This window comes from Sebastes umbrosus, chromosome 20 (assembly GCF_015220745.1).
Source record: "Sebastes umbrosus isolate fSebUmb1 chromosome 20, fSebUmb1.pri, whole genome shotgun sequence".
Classification (NCBI taxonomy): domain Eukaryota; kingdom Metazoa; phylum Chordata; class Actinopteri; order Perciformes; family Sebastidae; genus Sebastes; species Sebastes umbrosus.
This window is the reverse complement of record NC_051288.1, coordinates 6,677,449-6,704,719: the sequence shown is the minus strand read 5'-3', so window position 1 is coordinate 6,704,719 and position 27,271 is coordinate 6,677,449. Positions and strand designations below refer to the sequence as shown.

The following is a 27,271-nucleotide window of genomic DNA, read 5'->3' as shown; positions in this document are numbered from 1 at the left end:
TGTTACTATCAACTATAGGGCTGTCCTCGACCAACGAGATTCTTAGTCGACTAACGTACGATTTTGACGACCAATCGACAGATCTGTAAAACTGAATTTCGCCACAAAGAATCACACAAAAGAATCACTTTAAATCTGGTGATTACCAGAGATGTGCTCATAAGGTTCTTGGAAATAAGTCATTCAGCATGAAAAAAGCATAAAAAAATGACTAATCGACTAAAGAAGTCTTAGTCGACTAAGACCAAAACGACCGATCAGTCAACTAATCGAGGAGTGGGCAGCCCTACTATCAAGCTATACATGACACCATCTGACTGCAGTTGAAATCTCAGTTGAAATTGCACATCAAAAAGACCGCACCTTGCCTTTTTGACTGCGTTTCACCCCTGTGGTGCACAGCAAAGATAAATAAATCAATTTCACCCAGTTATTTAATCTGACGTTTGAGTGCTGAAAAGTCCTAGCTTTAGGGAAAAGTGAAAAGATTTGCCAGTTCAATGCGATTATTTTTGCAATTTTCCAACGCAAACAAAGTGGTATCAAGACTGTCGTTCCTATTTGGCACTTGGGTTGAGAACAGAACGATTTCTTGCTCACAACACAACATTAAAGAGGACCTATTGTGCTCATTTTCAGGTTCGTACTTGGGGTTGTTACAAAAACATGATTACATGCTTTAATGTAAAAAAAAAAAAACGCTTTATTTTTCTCATACCGGCTGTGCTGCAAAACCTCTTTTCACCCTCTGTCTGAAACGCTCTGTTTGAGCTCCTGTCCCACCCTCTCGAAAAGCCCAGTCTGCTCTGTTTGATCAGCTGGCCCACTCTGTTGTGATTGGTCAAACGAACCAAACTCTTTGGACTCCGCTCCTGCTAGCTTTGTCTGAGGGCGTTCCAAACTAGCCGCTAAGCAGGTATTATGCAAATGTTACTTGGTGACATCACCACGTTACGGAAGAAAAGGCGGGACTTCAAGCGAGGCGTTTCAAGCAGTTCAGGAGCAGTGTAACTCCCTTTGGCGTGGCACGGACCTTTTACATACACAAAAAAAAACACTATACAACACACTAAAGGAAAGGGAATACACACAAAGGCATAATATGTCCTCTTTAAAGCGGTATCCCCAAATGTTTTTTAGCAAGTTACAGTTTACATTTGGAAACTTAACACACAGTAAACATAGTTGAGTTTAAACCATCAACAGTGCAAAAGAATCTGGGATTTCGGGGCGCTGTTGAGTGCTATAACCGACAGGAAGACAGGAAGTGTTCATGTAAGGAAGTGGTGGGGGGGTTGAGTTACTAATTCTCTTTGCAGAAATGAGATAAATATGTAATCCTACAACAGCTCCCCCAGCTAACGACAAGGTGACATAACCCTACTCGGCATGAAGCACTCCGCCCACAGACACCATCACCATCACGATGAGAGCACATCTCGTGGAAAAGGGGAATGAAAGGTTGCATTCATTAAAATGGTTTGGTTTCGGAAGGGGGAGGAGGGGAAACTCAGTCTCAAAACCCCTGAAAAGAGCTGAATAACACTTTCAGTAGGTGTTGGGGTCCACTCGAGTGTTTTTTCTTCTCTTCCTCCCTCGCTGTGGGAGAGAGGAGATAGTGTGGCGGCCTTTCACCCGAGTGGCCGGGACGACACTACTGTGAAATAGCGATTATTATTTGCGACGTGGAACCTGCTCCCCCCCTGAACCTTCTAATCCTCGGGGTTGTGGGTAATCATGTGGAATGTTATTAACCTCTGTGATCTGGCCGGATCCTCCACCTGATTGGTTCACGGGTCCTCTCCGCCAGCCGAGGAAGACGATTCATCACAGGGGCACGGGGAGAGGCTGTTGGAGGGAAGAGGAATTAGATATGGATTTGCTGGATATGACCGTGTTATTCTTGTTTTAAGTGATTAACGGAAGATAAATAGACTGAAAAGGGCAAGACGATTTTTCACTGAGAGAGCCGCTGTGAATGCACAGGAAGGTACGGGGAAGGGAGAGAAGAAGAGAGAGGCGGATGTAAGGATGAGCGCTTGGGTTAAAAGGGCCACTGCATGTGTGCACAAGGGGAATTTGTCCACATATAGCGCAGGTTTGTGCAAGAAAATCTATTTTCAGGACTAACTACGTATTGATTATAGCTTATGGCTAGATCGTCCTATTACTGGCATCAATGAATTTGGTCTGGCAGATTCTGGCAGCTCCGTATATAGGAGGAGCAAATCCCTTTGGGCCTTGTGTGACTGTCAGTCACAGAATGCTATTTGTCTGTAAAGGAATCACCGATGACCTCAGCTCCTTTATCATTGATATGGTTCCCCCCAGCAAGCACTTTATTCAATGCATTTGTCAACAGAGGTATAGAAAAACAAGCAGACCCTTATTCCCAATACGTGCTTCGCTGCGTCTTGATCATTAATAATCATTATCACATGTACCACACAAGTGAGAACGTATCAATTAGTAATAGTAAAGCCAGAGGCTTGTGTTTGTTATGTTGTGGGCCCCTGTGTGTATCCAGGAGGGGCCTTCGCAATCTACTGCATATTAAAGGGGACAAATCGGCATATTGTACATATTGTTTCAGACAGAGGGTGAATAGTAGGGATGGGATAAAAAAATGTATTCACCTATGTAATGCAATTTTTTTACGATTTTGAAATTGATTTTTTTAATGCCAGAATTGATATATTTACTTCATTTGAGTCTATGTGGAGGTAGAAGGAAGTTACCGCTTTCATTGTTGTAGTCAGAGTAACGTGACGTCATATCCGTTCCGTATCCGTCAACCAAAACAAACCGCAGCGAGACGAAATGACAAAGCAGGAAACGGAGGGTCTGCATGGATACGACCTGCACCCTCACATGTCACATTCAAAGTGGTAAACACTAAACATTGCCAGGAGTTGCCAGATCTAGACATCACGGCTAAAGCTGCATGCTAACTCTGTCATGGACAGGAAACGTTTATCTTATCACGGTAACGTGTGGCCAAGCCGGCCATCACTCTGTCCGTGTGCCAAATCGTCCGACGCTACAACTGTAGAGCACCCATATACTGACATTTATGGGGTGAGCTAGAGACGGCAAAGTTAGCGGAAGAATACACGTATGATATGTCTGGTTTTCAAAATAAGGTGTTAACAAAGGGATCTGTATATATAAAATACATATATGGAAATAAGATAGATTTGATTATATTCACCAGAAGTATAAAACATTACATGTCCCTTATAAATTAAAAAGAAAATACTACTAATTTCTGAGGGAAATGTCTTTATTCTTTGATTTTTGGGTTGCTGGAAGATTTTAATAAATAATTCCTGACAACTACTGATATATTTTACTTCAGGACATCTCTGACTACATACAGGCTGAAAATCAAACATTTTTACTGGATTAATTTAGATATTTTCCAAAGTAAAAGTCCCTAGAAGTGTATGATTCAACTTTTTCCCACGGTCTAGTTTTAAAAAGTGCAATAAATCGTGATATCGAATCGCAATACTTAAAAATTGCAATACATATCGAATCGGCACCCAAGTATCGTGATAGTATCGAATCCGGAGATAGGTGTATCATCCCAGCCCTAGTGAATACAGGTATATTCAGACAGACAGTATGAGAACAATAATGTTAATATAATAATGTTGTACTAGAAACCCCAAAATCCAAGTATGAATCTGAAAATAAGCATGATATGTCCCCTTTAAGAATAGACTATTTGGTTGCCTAGTGAACCAGAACCAGTAAGAACCACCAAATCCTCAAGTGGGCCGGCTGGCAGACTTTCATGTCATCTCCAAACCGGGAAACTTTGTTTGAATCCTTAAAAGGCTGAAAATCCTGCGTCTCTTCACTTCCAGCATCAAAGAGCCTAAGAGACAAAGAGGGGAGGGAATGGAGAAAGAGGGGAGAGCGCTGGAAGGAGAGGGAACAGCACAATGTGAGGAGTCAAGAGATGGCAACGCCCAGACTGATGGTAGCAATTTCCGAAGCTCTGAAGGACGGGGCTTTGTATCTGTCATGTCCATCCATCCATCTTCAACCGCTTATCCGGGATCGGGTCGCGGGGGCAACAGCTCCAGCAGGGGACCCCAAACTTCCCTTTCCCGGGCCACATCAACCAGCTCTGACTGGGGGATCCCGAGGCGTTCCCAGGCCAGAGTAGAGATATAATCTCTCCACCTAGTCCTGGGTCTTCCCTGTGGTCTCCTCCCAGCTGGTCGTGCCTGGAACACCTCCCAAGGGAGGCGCCCAGGAGGCATCCGTGCTAGATGCCCGAACCACCTCAACTGGCTCCTTTCTGTCATGTCCTCTATATTAAAGGGGACATATCATGCTCACTTTCAGGTTCATACTTGTATTTGGGGTTTCTACTAGACCATGTTTACATGCTTTAATGTAAAAAAAAATGTTATTTTTTCTCATACTGTCTGTCTGAATATACTCAATTCACCCTCTGTCTGAAACGCTCTGTTTTAGCGCCTGTCTCTTTAAGAGGCCCTCCTGAAAAAGCCCAGTCTGCTCTGATTGGCTTGCGAGAAAAATATGGTGCACCTTTGCAAAGGTAGTTCTCAAGCCGTGGGCAGGCTGTTCTCAAACACCGTTCGAGAGCCACAAAAAGTAATGCACTGTATTTTGTATACATCCCACAAAATCAATGCGTATTTAATCCACGTAATCGTGATCCGGGAAGTATAAAGAGCGACAAACTCAACATCGGTCGAGGTGGAAAAAATACCGGACGTTTGCCCAGGAGACCTCTATTCGTGTCCCGTGTGAATCCAAAAGATGTTGATTTATTTGTCACGTAACTTCTGTACTTAAGTAACACCACTTTTGTAGTTTTTTTTACCCAAATCACGATCTTTTCCTAAACCTAACAAAGTAGTTTTGTTGCCTAAAGCTAACCAAGTATTTCAAACGTAGTTATTTTAACCCAAACTACGATCTTTTCCTAAACCACCCAAGTAGTTTATTTTGTAAAGACTGTTTTCATGTAATGTGCTGAAATTGACACGCGTTACTGGACATTCGTGGTAGAACGCAAGAAAAATGAGGAATAACTTTTCACACGAACCGTTATATGAGGATACGTTGATTCTAATGAGCCTGCGTGTGACATAGGAAGGGGAGCCAAATCTGAATGGCTTGTTGAATCGCACGTTTTCTGATCTAGACATCCCACAAAAAACTGACTGGGTTGTCTTATTTCACCGTGTGTGGGTTGGTAGGCACTCCAGATACCCGAATGTATTCGCACAAGCACTGAAGAATTGAGTTTCACATGATATGTCCCCTTTAAATCCGCACTAGTGCAATGCTTTTGTTTGGATTGCCATGAAAAAGTCTGACAGCATCTAGAGCCATTACCACCGAGTTCAGGGTGACTTTCACTCCAGCTTTTGGCACCAGAAGAGTCTCTTAAGTGTAATTGACAAGCAGCAGCAGCTAATCTCTTTGTTACTACACCCGCTGTCTAATCTATGAAGAAGTTAGTGGTGAAATTTAATTGGAAAACAGTATTTATCCTTGTGAATTATTACACTGAACAATTCCTCCAGACCAATATTGTACTTCTTAGTCCTGTAATTGTCATTTTGGGTATCACACTAAAGAGCTTTAGGTGGGCAGCGCTATTAGAACACACACACACACAGCTACACGCACACGCTCACACATGGTACTCTGTATTCACAACTCAATTCAACATTTGCAGGCTTAATTACCTCCCCAGCAGTTATAATCTTTCCCTAAACATTCTGAGACGGGAAGGATGAAATTTTAATAGGTAATTGCTTCTGAGATTGCACAGGCACGAGGAAAGGCCCTGTCTGCAAAATACTCCTGCTCCGCCTTGTGACTGTGTGTACAAGCGTGCGCGTGTGTGTGCGAGCGAAGGTGTATGCGTGCGCACAGTGTGTATGCAGTGCGCGGGCCTGTCAAAAGGAGCTGTGCATATCCTTCGTTAAAAGTAGGTGACTGTGTGACCTTGTCTTCCCAGCTGTCATCTGAGCCTTCAGTGTGTCACATCTGATTGCAGAGTGTCAGAGCGGAAAGAGGAGCACCAGCTAGTGAACCCACACGCCGTCGCGCAGGCCGTAGAAACAAGCAAAAGAGAGAGGCTGCGTGAGAGAAAATGACAGAGCCCGAGGTAGTTATCTGGGAGGCGTCACTCCGGCAACAGCTCCCGTTTGAAGCTCAGCTTCTTGTCCTCGTGTTCAAACAGGCAAGAAAGCAGGTGAAGTTGAGGTTCCGTCGCAGAGTTTGTCTTTCAGTCTCATAGCTCGTCGGAGCGACAGTAAAGCTTCTTCTTCAATATCCACAGCTGGTTTTCTTTCATCCAGACCATCGAGGGAAATGTTTTTGTTCTAGTTTTTTTATTGACTTACTTTCACTCACACTGCCTATTTACAAAAAAATCAAGGCTTATCGCAAACACAAAAGTCACGCAGTCACTCTAGTAACACATTTACTGTCCATTTTCATACATACACTTAAAGGTATATTATGTTGGTATTTGTTGGTTGGTGTTTGTGAACACACGGCATTCAAAGTTGGCCTCTCCTCAGCGGCTATACTAGTCGAGAGCTATAGCGAGCTATAGAGTGAATGAAGAGAGGGAGCGGCGTTAGTGAGAACATAGCGGTGAATCTGAGAAATAAAATGTTATTTTCTGACCGTTTCAGGGCGGTTACGTTCTAAAGCACAAATAAACACACCCACACCTCCACACAACCCTGCGGGAGGGTGCAGAGTTGCTGGATTTTGAATGAATGCAGCCGAAGGTCAGGTTTCATCCTGTCCTCTCTGCTCGGTGTATGTGTGGCTCGGTCAAACTGACACACCAAATAGCAGCACACAACAGAGTAGAGAGAGAGGAACAGGGGGAAACTGAAGCACATAAATAACACACAGCGATGTGTCAAACCCGTTCTCATCCCTCAAATACGGGGACTTGTACCTCGGTATCAGACGTCGAGGGGCGTGACAAAGCGGTGGTATTTGACAACCTGAACGGGCTGCACACCCTGCGTGCTGTTATTGACACGTAGGGCCCAAAGGCTCTTTGCTGACACCGAGAAGAGTCCTGAACACAGCAAAATAAGAAGAAAATACAGGCAGAGGGCTGTGGGGTCTCTGTAGACCACCACACACTACTAGTGGATCATAAGTGATAATTGAGAGGGCTTATTTTTATACCAGTCTATACGTCGTTTTTTAGGAAATTCATCCATATTATACCTTTAAATTAATAGTTTGACTTTTTAGGAAATACGTTATGCACTTTCTTGGCGAGAGTTACCTGAGAAGATTGATACCCCTGTCGTCTTCACAGGAAACAACTTTGTTAGGTTTAGGTAAAGATTGTGGTTTGGGTTAAGATAACTACGTAAAAAAAACATCTTGTTACAGAAACAAAAAAAAACTACGGAAGTGATGTAACTTAAGTACGGAAGTTATGTGACAAATAAATCAACGTTGACTTCTGCTTTCACACGAGGTACAAACAGCGGTCTCCTGGGCTAAAGTCCGGCATTTTTTGACTCACCCTTCCACCCCGACCTCCTCCCTATGAGGCATTCGACAGTTCTTCGTGGATTACATACGGTGTTGGCTTTAGCACTTGCCGCCATCTTGACAGTTGATACCCATAACATTTGGGCACTGAGGTGGAGACTTCAGGTAAAGCAAGCAAACCACAACCATCCAGTTATCGTTGAGATGTCAATTAAGATAAACATGCCCAAAAAGATGCTTTTTAAGTCTCAATATGTTCTTGATATGGACTATGACTTTCAAAACTGCCACCAAACACATTAGAAAAAGTTAAATTAGCTGTTGAGACACCAATGCCCTGTCAAATGGCCATTAGAGAAATACACGCTAAACTCCGAGACTGAACTAATCCGATTTCAGTCCATATATTGTAACTTTAGCTACAGATAATATATTTGTATATTAGTTTGTCTGAATAGCTCGTCGCAACTGACAAACCATGTTGCTTTCCCACATTTTCAGACACCCTGGTGCAGTTGGTTCCACATACACAACATACAAGTATCGCTCCGACCATAAAAGTAGACCAAAGGCGCAAATCAGGCCACAGTGAGCAACAAGGCTAAAAAGTCAATAAGTCACAGGCTCAGATTCTCAGAAAGTGCAGAAGTGTCTCCTCCTCCTCTCCAGGGCCTCATTCCTGCACCCTCTCTCTGCCTAATTATCTTAATGTGAGGCCCCTCAGCAGCCCAGGGACGCCATTAGATTCCTGTTTATTAGGGCTCTGGGGCCGCACAGCCGGCAGGCATCGACCAGCGGCAGACATCCTCTCACTTTAGGCACAGAGGGAGGCTGGCCGGGGAGGTGTCAACACAGCCAGAGGGAAGGAGGGAGGGAGTCTGGGATTGAGGAGTGGAAGACGAAAAGAAGCAAAAAGATTTTTGGAAACGATAAAGAGAGAAATAGAAAAGCTCCCCTGAAAGTAGCAGGCGACCCCCTGAGCCGTCGCGCTTCTGCTCCTGAGCATTTAGCTTCCTTGTGGAAAGCAATGTAAATTGGAACAAGCACTCATTTTGTGGACATTTAAAGAAATCAAAGAGTATTTTGACGGGCAGAGAGAGAGTGGCCTAATGCGTGCCGCCCGTCCTTTTCTGTCCTCAACGTTTTGCATCACCCAGCGTGTAATTTCCCATCTTGTCATTGTGGTGGCGTAATAAAAAAGAAGCAATAGGGACAGTGAATATCTTAACATCTAATCAGCCAAACCCCCCCCCCCCCCCCCCCCCTCACGAATATTAATCACTTCATTTACTCCCAGGAAGTCCCATCTTGCATTTGACAGGTAATTACGTCTGCGACTGTGTGTGTGTGTGTGTGTGTTTGCACGTGCGTCCAAGTCTACGCTCACTTGCGTGCTCATCATACATGCTGGTGTATGCACGTAACCTGTGGTGCGCTTCAGTAGAATCCTGTGTTATGAGCAACATTATAATCCCTCCATACGTCTTCATCTATTCCAGGCTCATTTACATTGGACTATCCGTGATGATACGGCACTCGCAGTGCAGTCATGGGATAAGCAGACAGACTTCCCATCTGTATGTTTGAACAGGTGGTTATCACCACTGGTTTCTAATTAACTGCTACACTGACTCTCCTTAATCAACTATTCTAATTAATGAGTCAAGCCTTTTGCAAATATTAGGATTATTGTCTGTATGAATAGGAATTCGCACAAAAATGTAATTATTAGCGTAAAAATAACTGTAAACACAAACTCGAGTCGAGGGTTTTGTTTTGAAGTTTCGAGAGGCACTTGGCTCGATGCATGCATTCTTATATTTGTCATTGCAGAAGGGGAGCTAATGAGGAATCAGCTATGTTCCTTTTTAACAAGCTCAATGTCTGTCAGACATACATTGAAGCGAGCTGAGTCTCAGCATTGTAAATCTAGTTAGGCTCCCTAACATGTAGCTGTGTGTTACACAGTGTGAAATCCTCTGCAATCTGCAGCTTTTGTTGCACAGTTTTCCTTTTATACTGTTTCTAATGGAAAAATAGAGCTCTAATCTTCTGCATTACTGACAGTAATAGTATATATACATTCCTGCCACTTCCCAACAGTGTTCCAGCGGTGCTCTAATAGTATGCACAGTGGAAGCTCTCGTCTCACGGGGTATGCCAAGTGATTCCAATCCCAACTTGGGGTACTTGCACCCTAGGGGGTACTTCATGCGGTTGCCAGGGAGTACGTGGAAAGACTGTGGAGTAGCTCAACAAATAAGGCGGAAAATAGAAGTTATGATTTGATTTAAGACATGCTCGTGCTCATACAGCGTTCTGTAACACCTGAACATCACAGGTTGTGATTGAGAGAGCGTGAAAACTAGTTAGCAAGCAAGGAGATGAGTCTAAACAGTTGGTTAAAAGTAATGGATAAATGGTTTAAATTGAGAGCTAAAAGTAACAGATAAACAGTTGTGATAGTTACTGTAGCTAAAAGTAATGGGTGGTAAATGGACTGGCATTTATATAGCGCGTTTCTAGTCTTCCGACCACTCAAAGCGCTTTACACTACATGTCAGCATTCACCCATTCACACACATTCATACACTGATGCAAGATGTCAACTTTGCCCATCAGGATCTAATCTAAATACTCATTCACACACCGATGACTATGCCTTCGGGAGCAATTTTGGGGTTAAGTGTCTTGTGTTTCAAGGACACATCGGCATGTGACCGGAGGAGCCGTGCATCGAACCCCCAACCTTTCGATTGGTGGACGACCTGCTCTAACCTCTGAGCCACAGCCGCCGATAAATGGTTTAAATAGTTAACTAAAAGTAATGGATGAATGGATGGAATTAGTTAGCTAATAAACAGATGAAATAGTTAGCTAAAAGTACTGGAGGAACTGTTGTAATAGTTAGCTAAAAGCAGTGTATAAATGGTTGAAATAGTTAGCTAATAAACAGATGAAATAGTTAGCTAAAAGTAATGATACACTGTAGAAATAGTTAGCTAAGCTAAAAGTAATGATACACTGTTGAAATAGCTAAAAGTAATTGATAAATGTTTGAAATAGTTAGCTAAAAGCAATGGATAAATGGCAGTAAGAGTTAGCTTTAAGTAATGGATACATGTTGTAATAGTTAGCTAAAAGTAATGGATAAAAGGTTGAAAATAGTTAGCTAATAAACAGTTGAAATAGTTTGCTAAAAGAGATGGATAAATGATTTCAATAGTTAACTAAAAGTAATGGATAAATAGCTGTAATAGTTAAACGTAATAGATAACTGTTGAACTATAGACTGCTATTGGATAAGTGGCTGAAATATTTAACAGTTCAAATAGTTAGCTAACAAATAATGGATACACTATATGGTTGAAATGGTTACGTCACTATGAGTACGAATGCAACTTTTACCAAACCATCCTAAACTTTAACATTTCATGAAAATATATTGTAACAATGTTCACTTTTATGTAGTTAATAGTGTTAAATAGCATCCAGTTTGGGTTAATGAAGAGGTGCTTGAGTTCATCCGACAGGGCAGTTGAAAAAGAAAACCTAGGTTGGGGAACACTGGAGTACAGAGCATCTTATTACACCTCCAGTATTACAGGAGCTGAGCCGTGAGTTGGCCAGTCACGTCTCCATGGGTGTGCATTTTGAAAGTCTTGGCATTGAAAGAGAACAATCTGTTTTGGATGAACTGGCCAAAGCAACAGATCACACAACGCGTCCCTAAGGTGCTGAGGGCTCTTTTTTTTCCTTCTTTTTCTCCTCCTTATGCACACACATGCACACACACACACACTTATGGACGCCCACACCACGTGTATAACCTCCATATACACACACAATATATTCTCCAGGCCTGTATTTCACACGGCCCGGGGGCAGGCAGCAGATTTGCTTGGCAAGCTCACTGATGCCACCAGCGATGTTAAGTCACAGGCAGGGAAAGCTCATACTGGGAGCACATTTGTGGAACCCCCCCCCATCCATGTGCGCCATCCACGTGCGCCATCCACAAACACACACACACACACACACCCAACTCCACCTCGTCCTCTCTATTTCGCCTACGGGCCTCAGTATGGCCTGGCTCGCTCACCACCCTGCCCCGAGGAGGTATGGACACATTGGCAGCCTTCCCGTCGCTCACCCTCCCATCCTCATACATACATATGGACACACACAAACACTGCACTCGTGGACAGGCTTACAGCCCCCGCCTCCCCCCCCCCACCCCAATGCTGCTGGGCACTGGCCCATGGATAGGGGACATGTGGCTGGGCGAAATGCGTCACGATGCTGGGCTCTCGCTCCGACAGATCTTGTGCCTGTCTGCCTGCCTGCAAATTACCAGCCTGGAACGCCTCACAAAAAACAGAGAAGGAGTTTTGTTTTTCCACCCTTTCTGAATGCAGCAATCGGCCCTGCTCTCGGCTCCCCTCGGCTTCTGGCCACTGTTGCCTTTTCTTTCTGTTGGCGTTTCTTGTCTCTTATGGCAGTATAGCTGTTTACAGAATTTGTTCCTCTTTCTACTCCTGGTGTTGTTTTTTGTTGCGGTTTCAAGACGATTTCTCACCATTTTCCCCAGAGAGTAGCGCAAGTGTGTTTCCGTCTCTAGTCATTACCAGTATGTACGCATGGAACAGGCTTAGAAGGCACCGATAAATATGTTCAGATTGCTACACTGAATGTATTTTGCTCTGTGAGTTTGGAAGTGAGTCTACAATTGAACAAGAAATCTCCTTCCTTGGAGGATTTAAACCGGGAGATCAACTGTTTTTTTGTTTCAGGGAAGGTCGTGCTGTTTTTATTTATTTTGCCCACATATAAGCTGACATTGATAGTGGAAGCTTCACACAGCTAGAACCACCTCAGTGTCAAAGGAGAGTCAAGGAGAACACACTGATTGAATACATCATACCATCGGTGAGACTTTCTTTTTCTTGCTTCGAAATCTTTGAAAGGACCTAGCCACTGAAAACTTATGTTTTGAGTACGAAAGGTGGCTCTGAAAAGCTTGCTCCTTGAAAGGCAGGAAGACAGCTATAGTCAACTTGCAGTTGGACAATGGTGACCCAGTTTCATAGAGTGGCACTCAACATCCAAATCCACTCTGATGTCTGATGTTAAATATGAAATGACAGCCGGCAGCCGGATAGCTTAGCTCAACATACAGTAAAGACTAGAATCGGGGGGAAACAGCTACTGGTTGCTTGGCAACCTCACAGCGACGACAAGGTTGAAGGCACGGTCACACAGTCGTGTCTAGAAGGGAGCCCGCAAATTGCAACATTTGATCTGGGATCTGCAAAGACTTGCAAAAACCCTCACGAGACTCGCTGCCCGACTACCTATCCTAAACTCAATTATTCAAGGTCAACGCCTAACGTTAACTATTCGAGATCAATGCCTAACCTTAACAATCTCCCGAGAGTTTCCCCACTTTGCAGGCTCCCTTCTAGCCACTACCCGGTCACACGTGCGCAAACATTCCTCTCCCGTTCACTTTCATTCTATGCAAGCGAAGGGGTGAAAAAAACATTCGCTTCCGGTGCCGTAGCAAATTTGCATCTTAATATTTGCGTGAATTTCAACTTTAGTGAACTTTCAGGCGAATATCCCCCTCATGTGTGACTGTGCCTTTAAGAAAGTCAACCCGGCCAAAAAGTAGTCCCGCACAAATCTGCAAATTATCCTCCTTACAGTTGTGTTTTTTGTGAGAATCAAACAAACGAGATATAACAGTTTAAATGGTTAGCTTTATAGGTGCTGGTAGGTGAATTTTGTTACCTTTGGACAGAGTCAGGCTAGCTGTTTCCCTCTGTTTCCAGTCTTTATGCTAAGCTAAGCTAACCAGCTGCTGACTGTAGCTTCATATTTAGTGTAAATACTGGGGATGTCATGAGAACAGATACTTCGGTACCAAGTCGATGCCAAGATTCTGAAAACGTGATAGTACTTGAGCGTCTAAAATCCAAAAGGACGCAGTAAACTCATTATTGTGAACAACAAATCTGCGTTGAAATTGGCAGGATGAGAGATAGTTAACGTCAGCTGTTAGCCGCACAGTCCTGCGGAGCTAGCAGCTGACGTTAACGGAGGTTGCATGGAGTTTCATTATGATGCATTCAAGTTCTATCTAGTAAAAAGAGTGAGAATAAAGGAGTATTAGGCGAAGGTAAATTATAACCTTATCATGATGTGTTCAAATGTAATCCTGTTTTTGGCAAGAAACCTGATTAAATCCAGTTGTTTGAAGGAGATGTTTTCACAACAATATCAAATAGATAACAGAAAGGGAATGATGACCTGTGTTTATCGCTGTATTGAATTGAGTATTGAGAATTGTAGAATTTCATTGGTATTGGTATCGACTACTACTACTTTTCTGGTATTGTGACATCCCCGGTACAAAGAGAGTGGTATCGATCTTCCCATCGAACTCTCAGCAAGAAAGCAAATGACCATTTTTCTCAGAATGTCAAATTATTTCTTTCATCAAAACATCCAAATAAACTTCTCAAACTACTTCTGCAATATAATTTGTGTGCCCACTCTCGGTGGTTTAGTGAACCTGTTGACTCAATATGGAGATTTTAATTACTTTCCTGCCCGTTCATTGGCTGCCCATGTTTAGTCTCATGCATATATGCAAATGCACAATTTCAGTATCTTCTCATCAGATCACAGGCAGCAGCATGCCACTGTGTCTGTGCACAAAGCAATTTAATGAGGTTCATAATCCCAACGGGCCTTAACTTATTGGAAAATCAGGGAGCACATTAATTTAGGCGGCTGCCCAGTAATATGTAATATACAGTACTCTGCCTCTGATGAGGCATTCAACTTTACTCAGCTCTTGTGTGCAGAGCTCCTGCATGCAGATTTAATACTTCCCTTGAGTGTCTACCCGCAGCCTATAATCATACAACTCTGTACGTCTTTGCACATATGGTAAACATCTCCAATCACACAAGAAAGGTACTTTTGCACTATAGAGAGACGGCAATTGCGTGGAGTGCTGCAGCGAGTGGAGGAATAGTAATTCTAGGGAAGCGTAAGAGACAGCCATCCAGTGGGAGAGGTACCTTTAGATGTCACTGTCAACCTCACCAGCAGGCTGCGATTGAATCGGTCCCCCTCAGGAATCTCGGGAAATGGAAGCGGAGGGGATGTGAAAGCGCCTTTTTTTTCTCTTCTCCTTCCCATTCTGATATACGGAGCCTGACGGAGAGTAGTCGTACATGCCAAGTCTGAAAGATAGAGACTGAGTGGAGAAATAAAGTGAGGGAACAAAAAAAAAAACGAGATGGGTAGAGTGCAAGCGGAGGACCAGAGATGAGAGAAGAAAGATTGTGGAAAAAGAAACCCACAGAGGGGAGGCTGGGAGTGTTTGGCGAAAGATGGAGTGAGGAGATCTATACGGAGACCATCGATCTTTCAGGCCTCTCCTGATATGAAAGTGGGGAGACACAGAGCGGATAGGATTCAGACAAAGCTCCCTGTTGCGTTCCGAGTTCACAATGGCACAGCATTGGACTGTCGTGACGAAGTGGGCTTCGATGCTTTGACATTCAGTTAGTCCTGAATTTAGTCCCCATTTCCTGAGTATTTTACATGTCAAGAGTGAACAAACAGTATTGATGTGAATGTGGCAGGTGCATCAGTCTCGCATAGTGTACGAGTGGAAGATGAGAGACATTGATTTCTTGTTGCCGGTAGACAATGAGATGGCAACGGATATGTGGATGGAGAATTGGAGGCAGCAGAGACAATGGGGTTTGGAGGAGTGTGTATATTGTATGTTTGCATGAGTGCGTATGAATTGGGTGTATGGACAGGTTAATTGGTGCTTGTAAGCAATTCTGAAATTGTTTTCTCACATATTTGGTTACTGCCAGCTTGTTTTTAGGGGAATTCTGTTTATTACTACCAAGATCTTGTTTGCATAGTTGTAACGATTCTTCATGGTGGTAATAACATTAAAAGCTTATTGCTGAGATCTGAGAATATGGCAACAATACTATAACAAAATCCCATGGGACGAGAATCATGAGCAGTCCGACGATCAGACAAGATTTAAACGGTACTGTTTGTAACTTCTTACACGTATAAATCGTTAGCCTCTGTAGCTTGTAGACGCCGACAGCAACGTTAATATTGCCGTTGCTTAGTAGCGGTGTTCTTCACGACTTAACCACTTGAACGCAAAGCATATTGTGTACACGACTTCCCATGTTTAAAACACAAGCTTGCGAGTTTCATTTGAAGGCACCAGATGTTGCATACCAAACAGAACATCCTGTACCAAAAGGTTCAACACGAATACACGTACCGTTACACCCCTAGCTCCCCGCCATAAAAACAAAACCCAACTAATAACGGATGGTGATTAAACAGCTTTAGAAACACCTCAGAAAAGAAAAAAACTAACAATTACGTTGTTGGAGAAACATTTTGCTGTCTGTTTGTGAACTTTAATCCGCAGTGGCATTTTAAAGGTGCAGTTTGATTGACGTTTTAACAATGCAAATATAGGTCCTTTTCACAGTGGCCATTTTGACATGTCATAGCAGGGTAAACACAGGTGTAATTGATCAAATGATTATGGTCCCGCTCTATTTAGTGTCAGCCATTCCAGTGAGCCAGCATGCTCAATACCAGGGTCCTGGCCCACCTGAATGGAACAGGGACATAATTAATGTTATTAGTGGTTTACCCTGCAATGTCAAAATGGCTGCTGTGAAAAGGGCCTATTGTATCATGTTGAGTTATTCACTGTCCAATATGCAAAAACAGTATACTATTAAGATTACTATGTACTGTAGTACTGTACAGTTCGTATATAGTATTTTCGATTGTACCTCCAAATATAGTGGTTTAGATAATCTAGCTAAACTGGTGGCTTATAACATGTCTGGTCAAGTTAAGTCTTTAAGTCTCAAATCTTCATTTTTGTACCTTAAATCCAAGTCTACAACTCTGGTTTCTGCCGTTTATGCCCATTATGTGCATGTTTGTATGTAAGGGTTTATTAAAGCATAATGTGCGTGCTTTTATCTCTAACACTGCCTGCATGGCCTTGAGTGCAAACATTTCACTTGGCTGCTCCTCGTGTTATTTCAGCATCATATTGAATTCCATCTTGCTCTACCTGAGTCATTTAGTCCAGCCGTATGTTTGTATCGATTTTAATCTGCGCCCTCAATACATCCACTTCCTCTTTGCTTCTTTCTCATCGTCTCCTCCCCTCTCATTGTGTGCATTGTTCCACCAGGCTCTGCCCTGAGATCAACAGTTAAAATCATAAATGATGTATAATTAATTCCACGCAGCCGTGCCTGCACAACAGATTAGATTTATGTATGACTGCCTCCCCTGACCCACAATATTTATCAGCAGGTACCTTCCTAAATTATAATGCATCCCACACTTTCTGGGTTCTTTTGTGAATGTGAAAACAAGCTACTTTGCTCTCTTTGTTGGTAAAGTTCGGCTGAAGTCTCTGTGCAGCCCTGTCTCGTTTAGGAATTCAAAGTGTGTGCTTTGATCAGTTTTGTAGAACACTGACCGTTCACTAAACCCCTCTCCCAAAGAGTGATGGTCCAATCATAGCTTAACAACTGTAACTATGAAGAAGACGAGCTTTAGATTTTTTCCTCAAATTGAAGCAGGGTAAGAGAGATATTCTGCATTTAAAGGGTTTAGAGGTTGGTGTCTTTTTTTTTTTAGCTCTTACCCGCTCTTCCAGGTTCTGTTCGAGAAAACCACATTCAAAATCCCATTGACATTTGTAACTACGCTAATAATAAAAATACAGCCCTGGAACTATCTCAACAGTATGTTACGTGGCCCGCTTCACGTGTCTAGATAAGGATGGTGTTTTTTTTTTTTTTTAATTATCTAATATTGTTTTTTATTGAGCATTTTTAGCTGCCTTTTTTAAAAAAAAACCCCCAAATAAACTTTATTCAGAGCAATTATAATACAGTTTGTCGTAGGGATATGAACTTGCATTTCCCAATAACAAACTAATCAGATTAAAACAAAAAAGACCAGCAAGGCAATATTGACAATAAAATAAATACATAAAAGTAAAATATTACATGAACATAATAAAAAATAAATATACTTCTGCCTTTAAAGGTGCTAAATGCGAGATTGAGAGCATTTCTATTGCCTCCACAAGGCTCTCAACATAGCGTCAGCTGAGCCGGCGGCTTGCAGCTAACGGTGTTAGCAGAGCTAAACAGTGTTAACCCGGGGGTTGAGTGGGTGCTACGTTTCCATGATATCTTTACATACAGCAAATGTTTGCTGCTATATTAATGCTCTGAATATTGTATAGAGAACCTTTAACGAACATAAGAACCACTTTTTTGAATTTAGGGAACTTTACACTTCGGCAACCCCAGCCCGTTACCCGAAATAGCGCTACGTTCACCAAAAAAAAGAAGGATTAGTCCTCATGCTAAAAAATACGTCAGAGGCAGCATTTTCAAACTTATGGAGCTAACTTTAGCTCAATTAGCTAGCTAGAGCAACAGCTGATAAAATGCCAGTGACAGTTGTCATTTAAAGCCTGCAAAATTGAGGGTTGCAGACCAAAAATGAGAAGCTGCTTTTGTCAACCCCTAATCTCTGTGGGCAACGGGACAATATTTTGGTATCTGAAGTGTTCCGGTTTATGTTTGTAGTCCGAATAGTATTGACCGATCACGTTCGAACAGGCTGTGGTTGATTGCAGTTAAACAGTTCGCGCGGAGAGCAAAAGGGGCATTGGCCGATATGCAATCTCGGAACTATCGTATAACAATGATTTAGCTTTTTATTGGTTTAAAATTAGCTTGTAAACTTCTGAAACAATCCGGTCGTACAGGTCGTCTCACAACTCCAATTCCAGTCTCAAGTCTCAAGTTGCTGATCGGACTGTAAACAATGAGCAGCGCACGGAAAAGGAAGTCTTGGCCCAGATATCCACTGGCTACACCCCAGAGATATAGCCCCTTGCCCCCAGAGGCTCATCCGTCATCAGACTGATAGCTGATGGGTTATGAGATTGGTCAACCTGTCTGAAATCAAGGACTGGTTGTTTCAGAAACAAAGTTTTGAGTGGTAAATCTGCCTCCATTGCAGCACATATCATGTCATTGGCAATGTCAGTGTTTTCCAAAATCACTATCATGTTTCCTACACTTTAGCAAGACTATAAAAGCTTATGTATTGTGAAGCAAACTCTCTCCCCCCGCCATAGATGAGCACAGCACAATCCATAATAGTAGCAAATAAAGCAAAGTGCAGAGTACAGCGCAACAGAGGCTGCCAATCTTCTAAGTGATAATCTGTCTGTTTATGTCTTGTTTGTGTTAATGGGTTTATTGATGCTAAAATGCAACACCTTCAATAGCCCATCTATTTGCCAGCGATGGCACGGTTTTGCAGCTTTCATACAGGCCAGTGTTTGCAAAGAAGATTATCATCATTATCTTCAGAGACACGTGTTTATGGCGCACGTCTGCGACCTTCCAGACATCAATATCAATAGTGAGAAAAAAAAATCAAACACATTGCTGAAGTATTCTTCGCCGGCTCCTACACTGCAGCTCTAGCAACGCTGGAGTGAAGGTTTTTAATATCAAGTGACTTCTGAATAAATTTGTAACGCATCTTAAAATTTGTATTGGTTTGAAAATCAAAATACAGTCATGAATCTGCAGCACAAGCTTTGCTGTGCCAACCAACCGCTCCGGCCAAAAGCACCATTACCATCCCCAGCATTAGCTCGGCCCTAAATTATTTATTGTTTTCTGATTGCTAACCGACATCTCAGGTTTCTCCATCGCCACGTCCGCACTCCTACACCGTCTGCCCATCTGCGGTTGATGGAATTCCAAGACTTGCTTCATCCGCGAGCACGGCCAGCCAGCCAGCCAGCCAGCGCTGCACAACATTTGTTTATGGCGGCGCTTATTTATTTTCTGGGATGATTCGCTAACAGCAGGCACAGGGCACACAGGTTGTTGGAGGTAATGAGCAGGGGAGGGAGAGACAGGAAGAAGGAAACAGGAGAGGAGAGGAGAGAAACAGAGAGCGATGCTAGCGAAATAACCGTGTTTTTATGGAGGATAATTTTCCTCCCCAGAAGGCAGTGATTGGCATTAATTACCTAACAGGTGCTAACAGCGATGAATCTCATAATTAACCAGTTTAGATTTAGTTCATTTGGGAAGACATGAGTATGAGGCGGCTGGGTGCAGAAGTGTGTGTGAGCATGTGTCGGGTGTGTGTGCGAGGAGAAAGCAGAAGTGAGAGACAAAGACGTCTGAGAGATGTACAGTATGTACAGTAAGTAGGCATGCAAATGTGTGCCTTTCTGTGTCTGTGTTGTAATTTCACGCGTGAATCATCCAGACTGTGATCATTTTGTGTCACACGGAGCTCTCTCGTGATCTCCATCTCGCAGCTTGGACAAAAGTTATCAGCTATCAGAGCTTAGAGTTTGTACTTGAATAAAATGTGTGTGAATCAGCGTCAGACCAGTATAATCAGTTTGCCATCGAATGTGATCATTTAAAAGCAGTCATTTTTGCCATACTTCCCACATTAGTGTGGAGTTTTTGAGACTCATTTCTGAGGGTAAAACCTTCGTCTGCCTGCAAAAAGCGTCTGCACCTCTTTTGGTTTTTAGAGAATGAAATCATCATGAAATCATTTGGGGCAAGTGTTATAAAAAAATATCGGTTATACGTAACATGTAGAAATCAACCTTTCCAAGTCATTCCAAAGATGCTGGAATGGGTTGATATCTGGGGGGGGGGACTGTGCGGGCCAGTGAAGCGACAGCAGGAGATCTCTCCTTGGAGGCATTCGGTGACATGACAAGTGTTGTTCCATGGTGTGTTATCATGCCGGAGGGGTCCATCCAAGTGTGAATAAACTGTAGCGAAGAAGACTAAACTTGCTTGGCAACAATATTCAGATATGCCATCCTATCAACGGGCAACCTCCGGGTCTGAAAAGTGAAGCCAATGCGGAAGTGCCCTAAACTTGCATTCTTTCTAATAGCCAGCAGGGGGCGACTCCTCTGGTTGCAAAAAGAAGTCTGATTGTATAGAAGTCTATGAGAAAATGATCCTACTTCTCACTTGATTTATTACCTCAGTAAACATTGTAAACATGAGTTTATGGTCTCAACCGCTAGTTTCAAGTCTTCTTCAATACAGCATGATGTTCATTTAATAAATTATGGTCCCATTTAGAGTCAGATCGACCATAAAGCAGGGGATGCTTTAGGGTGTGGCTACCTTGAGATTGACATGTCGCTACCAAGGCGTTGTCAGGGAGTTGTCTGCGTTTTCGTTTCACAACTTTAACCCTTCCACAGTGTGTTTTCAGTTTATAAAAGTTATTTGTAACACATCAGCCCCCTAATTATATCTTATTCAGCGTTCGGTCGTACTTAGCTCCACCCTCTCGTGTCACTTCTGTTTACAAAAAACAAGATGGCAACGGCCAAAAACCAAGATGGCAACGGCCAAAATGCAGAATTTGAAGCTTCAAAACGGCAGTCCACAAACCAATGGGTGACGTCATGGTGACTATGTCCACTTCTTATTATCATTCTACGCATCCTGTTAAAACTTGTTGTTGTTTACACCAAAGAACGAGACTGCAAGGTAAAATCTGAACCAGGATGCAGATTCAGGTTCCTATGCTTTGGATTTGACTAAGATACTTTTTTTGCACTCCTCAGTGGTCTACATTTGATTTGTTTTGCCCGCTGGAGACACACGTTCTTGTTCTGCACCCAGCATGGGTTTTTGTCTTGATTGAGCTGCAGCAGCCTAGCTGCATAAATAAGTGCACTCTGATTTGACCTTCTTTACACACATTTTGAGTTGGATGTGATTTGTCAGGTTGTGGCCTGTCCAGCCCGGTCTCATCAAATGGCGTATGAATGACACCGCAATTTGTAAGTAATTTCGCAGGCAATAACAACGCCATTCTTGCTTTTGGCGTGTCATTTCGCACCATGTAGTCCGTACTGACTGCGATGTAAACACGTCCATGTGAAGAAGCTACGCTCAGAGCTAAGGACGTAGAATAACAAAGTGAGAAAGACTGCTTATGGTGGGGGACTTTCAACCAGGAGACCGGTGTTTGTGATGTGAGTCAGTGACATTGGTAATGTGTTTTCCGTTCTTATGTTACGTTGTTTGAGTGCGTATATTACTTAGCTCACATACTTATTTTAAGCACAAGTATGTTTTTTCTAAACCTAACTAAGAGGTTTTATTTCCTAAACATAACCGCAGCTGTTTCAAGGTAACGAAATGGCATTAAATGACGCGGTGTGAAATGACACGCGGAAAAAGCCGCAAATGCGTTATCATGAAACGCGGAATGTCCTTAAAATGTCGTGCTAATTATACGCCTTCCCATGAAGTCTGTTTTGCAAGATTCTTCACATTCTCCGTTCACCTCACTTATCCACACACAAGCTGATCTGTGATCTGTACTTTTGAACTCACACCAGTCTCTGCAGATTATTGAAACTTCCCAAAACAACAATCATTTGGGTGATGGTAGAATCAGCAGGCCTATAGTCAACGATCTTGCCTACACCAACTGATTCGAATACACTCACTAACACTAGCCTAACTGATGCAGAAAAAGGCTGGTTATGTGATGTATGACTTGTTAGAATATGAGATCAGTGTCAAAGCAGAGATTGTTCCTTATAAACCGGCACCTCACTGTATATGTGGCCAAGCCTTCGTCCCCTCTGTGCTTCTCGCTCTTGGCTCTGGGTTCGTTTTTGGAGGGCTACTGGCAGTGCAGGCACTGCCCAGCAGGGTAGGGTGTAGGGTGGTAGTGGGGGGGTCGTCCATATGGGGATTTCCTTATGACCCACTTCTTACCCCCCCCCCCCCCCCCCCATGCTGTCACACAGAAGCCATCTCTGCCTCTCCGCTCTGCAGCATTCGTCAAGTCTTTGTCTGCTCGCACTGGTTCCCTCACACTCCCCTGTTGCCAAGACACGGAGCGGCGGCGCAGGAGAACCGACAGTTACGCTGGCACTCTGCAGGACCGCTGCCTCGCAACGGAGGACCCTCACATGAATGCTGTAGCAACAAAGGCACACGGAGAAAAAAAAACGCATTCACGCGGAAAGCAGCCGTAAACCGGGCGCGAACGCCCACGCGAGAATGTGCACCCACATGTGTGCACACTCGTACAGTTCATCTACTCCATATATGCTAACGTTTCTGTTGTTCTTTACACAGCTCTTGTGACCGCCGTTTTGCTCACAAAGTGACAGCAACACACACACGCACTGTACACTTTGCACCCTGCCAGCGCTTGTGTTCTCCCGTTTACAAATAGAGCAAGGCAGCCGGTCCTTCTTCAGTAACCTACTTTTTCCCCACTCCCCTCTCCTTTTATTTTATTTTTGCATCCCTAACTCTCCGAGGGAGTATGGATGTCTCGCTCGAGTCAATTCCTGCGGCGCGGGCCATCAATAAACGCCACGTTTAGTTTATATATCGCTAATAATAGAACGTCACCGAGGCATCTTTTGTGGATGAATAGACAGGTTCCCGCGGTGGAGTGTGGGATTCACTCACAGGGCTAATCTGTCCCTCTTAGCTCGGAGATCCCTCGGGGGCCTTCTCCGAGGTTCCTGAAAGAATATTCCGCTCGAATTTTGCATCTTTCATGAGCTGGAGGAAAGACGAGGCGGAAGGTATCGGATGCCCTTCTGTATCTGTGTTCCGAATGCAGTGAAAGTGCGCTGACCTGCTCCTTCTGCGGGGAGACAGATAAATACTCCGGAAATCCTTTTGACAACAGATGGACTGAGGGAGCAGGGGGATTGAGAAAGAGGAGGAGAGACGGATAAACAGGTACACAAATAACAGTGTGCTGATATCAGACGGGCATATGGCAGAGGCAGAGAGACAGAGAGGAGAGATTACTCTGAACACCGAGCATCTCGATCCGGGGCCCCGCGGAAGCCTTTCTCCCTATTAGTAAACCCATGTTGCATCTACAATAAAGCACCTAATCATGTTCAATTAAAGCCAATTATACTCATGCAGGAACAACTCACAAACACACATACTCCAGAACATAGCAAAGCAACACAGGCCGATACTGAAGATTACCCCCAGCGAGCGAACAGAAGGCAAAAATCTGTGTTTTTTAGAGGAGCGTGAGACAGATTATGTCCCTCACGGATGCTATTTCTGCAGCCTCACTCACTTTGACTCATTGATGTGCTGTCTTGTGGCTCTCAGGAAGGACGGGAGAACACGAGAAAAACAAAAAAAGAGGAATGGATTGTAGTTCTTGAGGAAACTTCTAAATGTCATGAAGCTACAAGTCTGCGAGCAAAAAGCAGATCACGTCTGCAGATGATGATAAAGCATCGCGTTATCGAGCTGTTGTGCTCAGAGCCGATTCTAGAAAGTGTGTAACAAGGGGTTATTTGTGCCGCCGCTCTCTAGACACACACCTAGAAGCTCCTTTCTTTGTTCCGCCAAACAAAGGAAACGGTTAATTGCAGTCTGGGATTGATTAGATTGTTCTGATGCCGCGTGAACTGCACGCAGTTTAAGCCGTCACCGCTCGCATTTAACTCCTGAATTCAGCAATTATTGTCAAACATTTCTCATCCTGCTGCTGGCTGGCTGGTTGCTGAGGGATGAGCGGAGGGGAAATCTGCCTACTGCCCTGTCTTGTCTTCGCAGGGCCAAGAAAAGCCCCTCACAGCTGTGCTCCGATACTTAAACCTGCCAGGGATTCAGCCCAAGGGCCAGGTGCAGCAGACTAAAGCTTTTAAACATAAAGCTTTAGTCAGCGGAGCCGGAGGAGCAGACTCTGGGTCAGAGACTGCAGGGGAATAAATTCTGAGGTTAGGTTTAATTAAACGCTATCAGCGATCGGGATCCTGCCTTCAGCACGTCTGCTTTGTTATGATAGAGGCTGCTGGATTATATCAGTTTAACCTCTATTTAAAATCAGATATTGCCATAACTAATTGCTGGTGTTATAAAAATGTTTCTTAGAGCACAGGAAATTCAAATTTATGACAAAGTATGATGCGTTGGCATCAAAATGCTATTTTCCCCGAGCCCTTCTAAACACTTTTTCCCACATTACCTGACGTATTTTTCTGCATGATGACGCTGCTACATTTACAGTATATACATTCTTATAGTCAGTGCATTAACGTCACATACAGTAACTTAGATGGCGGTCGGTGTGCTCCCAGTATGGAGAAGCAGACAGGAGTACCGGCACGGAAGCTAAGCAATGTACTGCTGTGTGGACGCCACGTTATTGCGAATCCGAAAGTCACACGATAAAACAAACGGACTAACCGACCGATGCAGCGGTAGACCAGCAACTCCTGTGTTCTGCGAGGTAAAATGACTGTTTTTGTGAATGGAAATATGTGAAAATATTCTAAATATAGCGTACACTTAATCTGATATTGATTTTTTTAGGTGGCTAAAAGACGTTTTTTTCCGCTGCTCCCGTCCACAGTTGCTTTACCTCGCCGTCCTTTCCTACAGGGACTGAAGCAGTTATAGCTCTCTGTAATGCCACCATTCACAAAAGAAGTCATTTTACCATGCAGAACGCAGGAGCATACATACAACCCCACTTCAAGAAATCCAAAGTAAAGCTTTTAATAGTAATTTCCAAACTTAGCACAGCTAACTTTGACTCAGCTAGTGCTAGCATTCACATTATTCATAGCCTTAATAATTAGCTTCGACTAGCTGACTTTGGAAACCTACGTCACTGCTTTTTGCACCGACTGCGTGGGCATTTCCATTTGAAAAAAAACGTAACAGGACGCAAATGGACCTGCCACAGATCTGTAAAACTGAGTTTCTCCACAAAGAATCACACAAAAAGCACCACTTTAAATCTTGTGTTTACCAGAGACGAAAGGTTTCTTGGAAAGAAGTCATTCAGCATGAAAAAAGCATAAAAAATTACTTATCGACTAAAGAAATCTCAGTCGACTAAGACCAAACGACCAATCAGTCGACTCAGAGGTGGCAGCCCTACCACCAAATTTCATGACAATCCATCCACGAGTTGTTGAGACATTTCACTCACAAATATTCTCATGATGGTACTGTCAGGTGATCACCAAAGTCATACGGTTCATCGTCTGGGAACCATAAATGTTGGTGCAAAATTTAATGGCAATCCATCCAATATTTCATACGGTATTTTAGTGTGGATCAAATTCAACTTAATTCAATACATGCACAATACTGTATAATGGCCTTTTTTACAAACGCAAAGTTAGCTGCGGCTTAATATTATACTCTATCAGTTTAAATCACATATGTTTTGCTTTACTTTTGTCATCTTAAATACCATAACTACCTGACAGGCTCTCACAAGCAACCGTTGGAAAGCAGTGTCCTGCCCGTCTCTCTCCGGTGGTATCTGGGTCGGCCCCGCTGACATGTTGTCAGAGGTGTCAGCCCCCCGTGAAGACACACATCATTATCATCACCATCTCCCACTGCCTCCCTCCCTAGATGTCTGTCTCGCTTTGTCTGTAGCAGCATGTTGCCCTCAGTTGATGGAGCGGTAGTCCCACTGCTGACTCATAACACTGGATGAGAGTGTGGTGGGGGGAACAGTATTAGCCCAGTAAGTCATTGTGGCACTGCAGTGGTAGCATCCTGCCAATCAGAAAGCTCACAAACAAGCTCTTGAAAACTCACAATGAGAAGAAAGAAAAAGTTAGACAAACAAATAAAAGGACTTTGGCCCCGTTTAATTCATAAACAATCAGGCCGTGACTTTAAAAATGGAACATTTCTCTGCGAGAGAGAGAGACAGGGGATCATTGAGAAAAAACAATAGGCCCAGATGTTATTGTGGATGCTCTGTTGCCTTGAGTGGTGCTTCATCATCATGATGAATAAGGGGCTCCTCTTTGTCAATCATGTGCTTTAGTGGAGCAGGTATTTATTTCTCCGTTTTCGCTGTCTGCCCCGTCTTTCTCTCTGTGGCCCGGTGACTGATGAGCCCTGTCACGGGGAGGAACACCCAGTCTGTAGCCACCGGAGATGACTGCCCGAGGCACTTATGAAATAATGTGATATTTTGAAATATCAAGAAAATTCTTTGACAGGTGAGCGCGTGGAGGAAAATCATGCACCGTCTCTTGCTTTGGCTGAAATTAAAAGAACGTAGAAAGGAGATTAAACGTTTGTTTTCAGGCTTAAATCTGACCTCCGACCACTCTTTGTAGCGATGCACCTGTCTGCCCACACCAAGTACTGATCTAGTACCAGAGCTATCTTTTTCTAAAATCGGCATACATCACTACATTGAACTCACTGGGGGAAATCTTTATGTAATGTAACATGAGGACAGGCATTACAGTAACAGAATATTGATTCATATTTGTTCAGCGCTGCCTAGTTTGACCGTTTGATCGGAGTTCGCGAGTGATTGACAGCTGCCTCCGTTGAATGAACGGCCAATAGGAACGCTCTCTCTCTGAAATGAACTGGGATTGGCCAAAGTCTCTCGTCACAGGCTAGAAAACAGAGCCATGAGGACGTGCAGAAGTCTAGTTTTCTCTCAGAACACCTGAATTACAATATGATAAGGTTATTAAAGGTCCCATATTGTAAAAAGTGAGATTTTCATGTCTTTTATATTATAAAGCAGGTTTAAGTGCCTTATAAAT

At 43.4% G+C, this 27,271-nt stretch overlaps 1 protein-coding gene and 1 long non-coding RNA gene across 2 annotated transcripts in view; one reads left to right on the top strand and one right to left on the bottom strand.

Annotated features, from left to right (window-relative positions):
- The window catches only part of shisa9a (shisa family member 9a), a 72,548-nt gene that overhangs the window by 3,620 nt on the left and 41,657 nt on the right, over window positions 1-27,271 (top strand). The window lies entirely within an intron of this gene.
- LOC119479565 lies at window positions 1,095-27,050 on the bottom strand. The gene is made up of 2 exons (XR_005204706.1): window positions 25,948-27,050; window positions 1,095-1,848 (listed from the first exon to the last, which is right to left on the bottom strand). It is a non-coding gene; the product is annotated as an uncharacterized LOC119479565 (long non-coding RNA).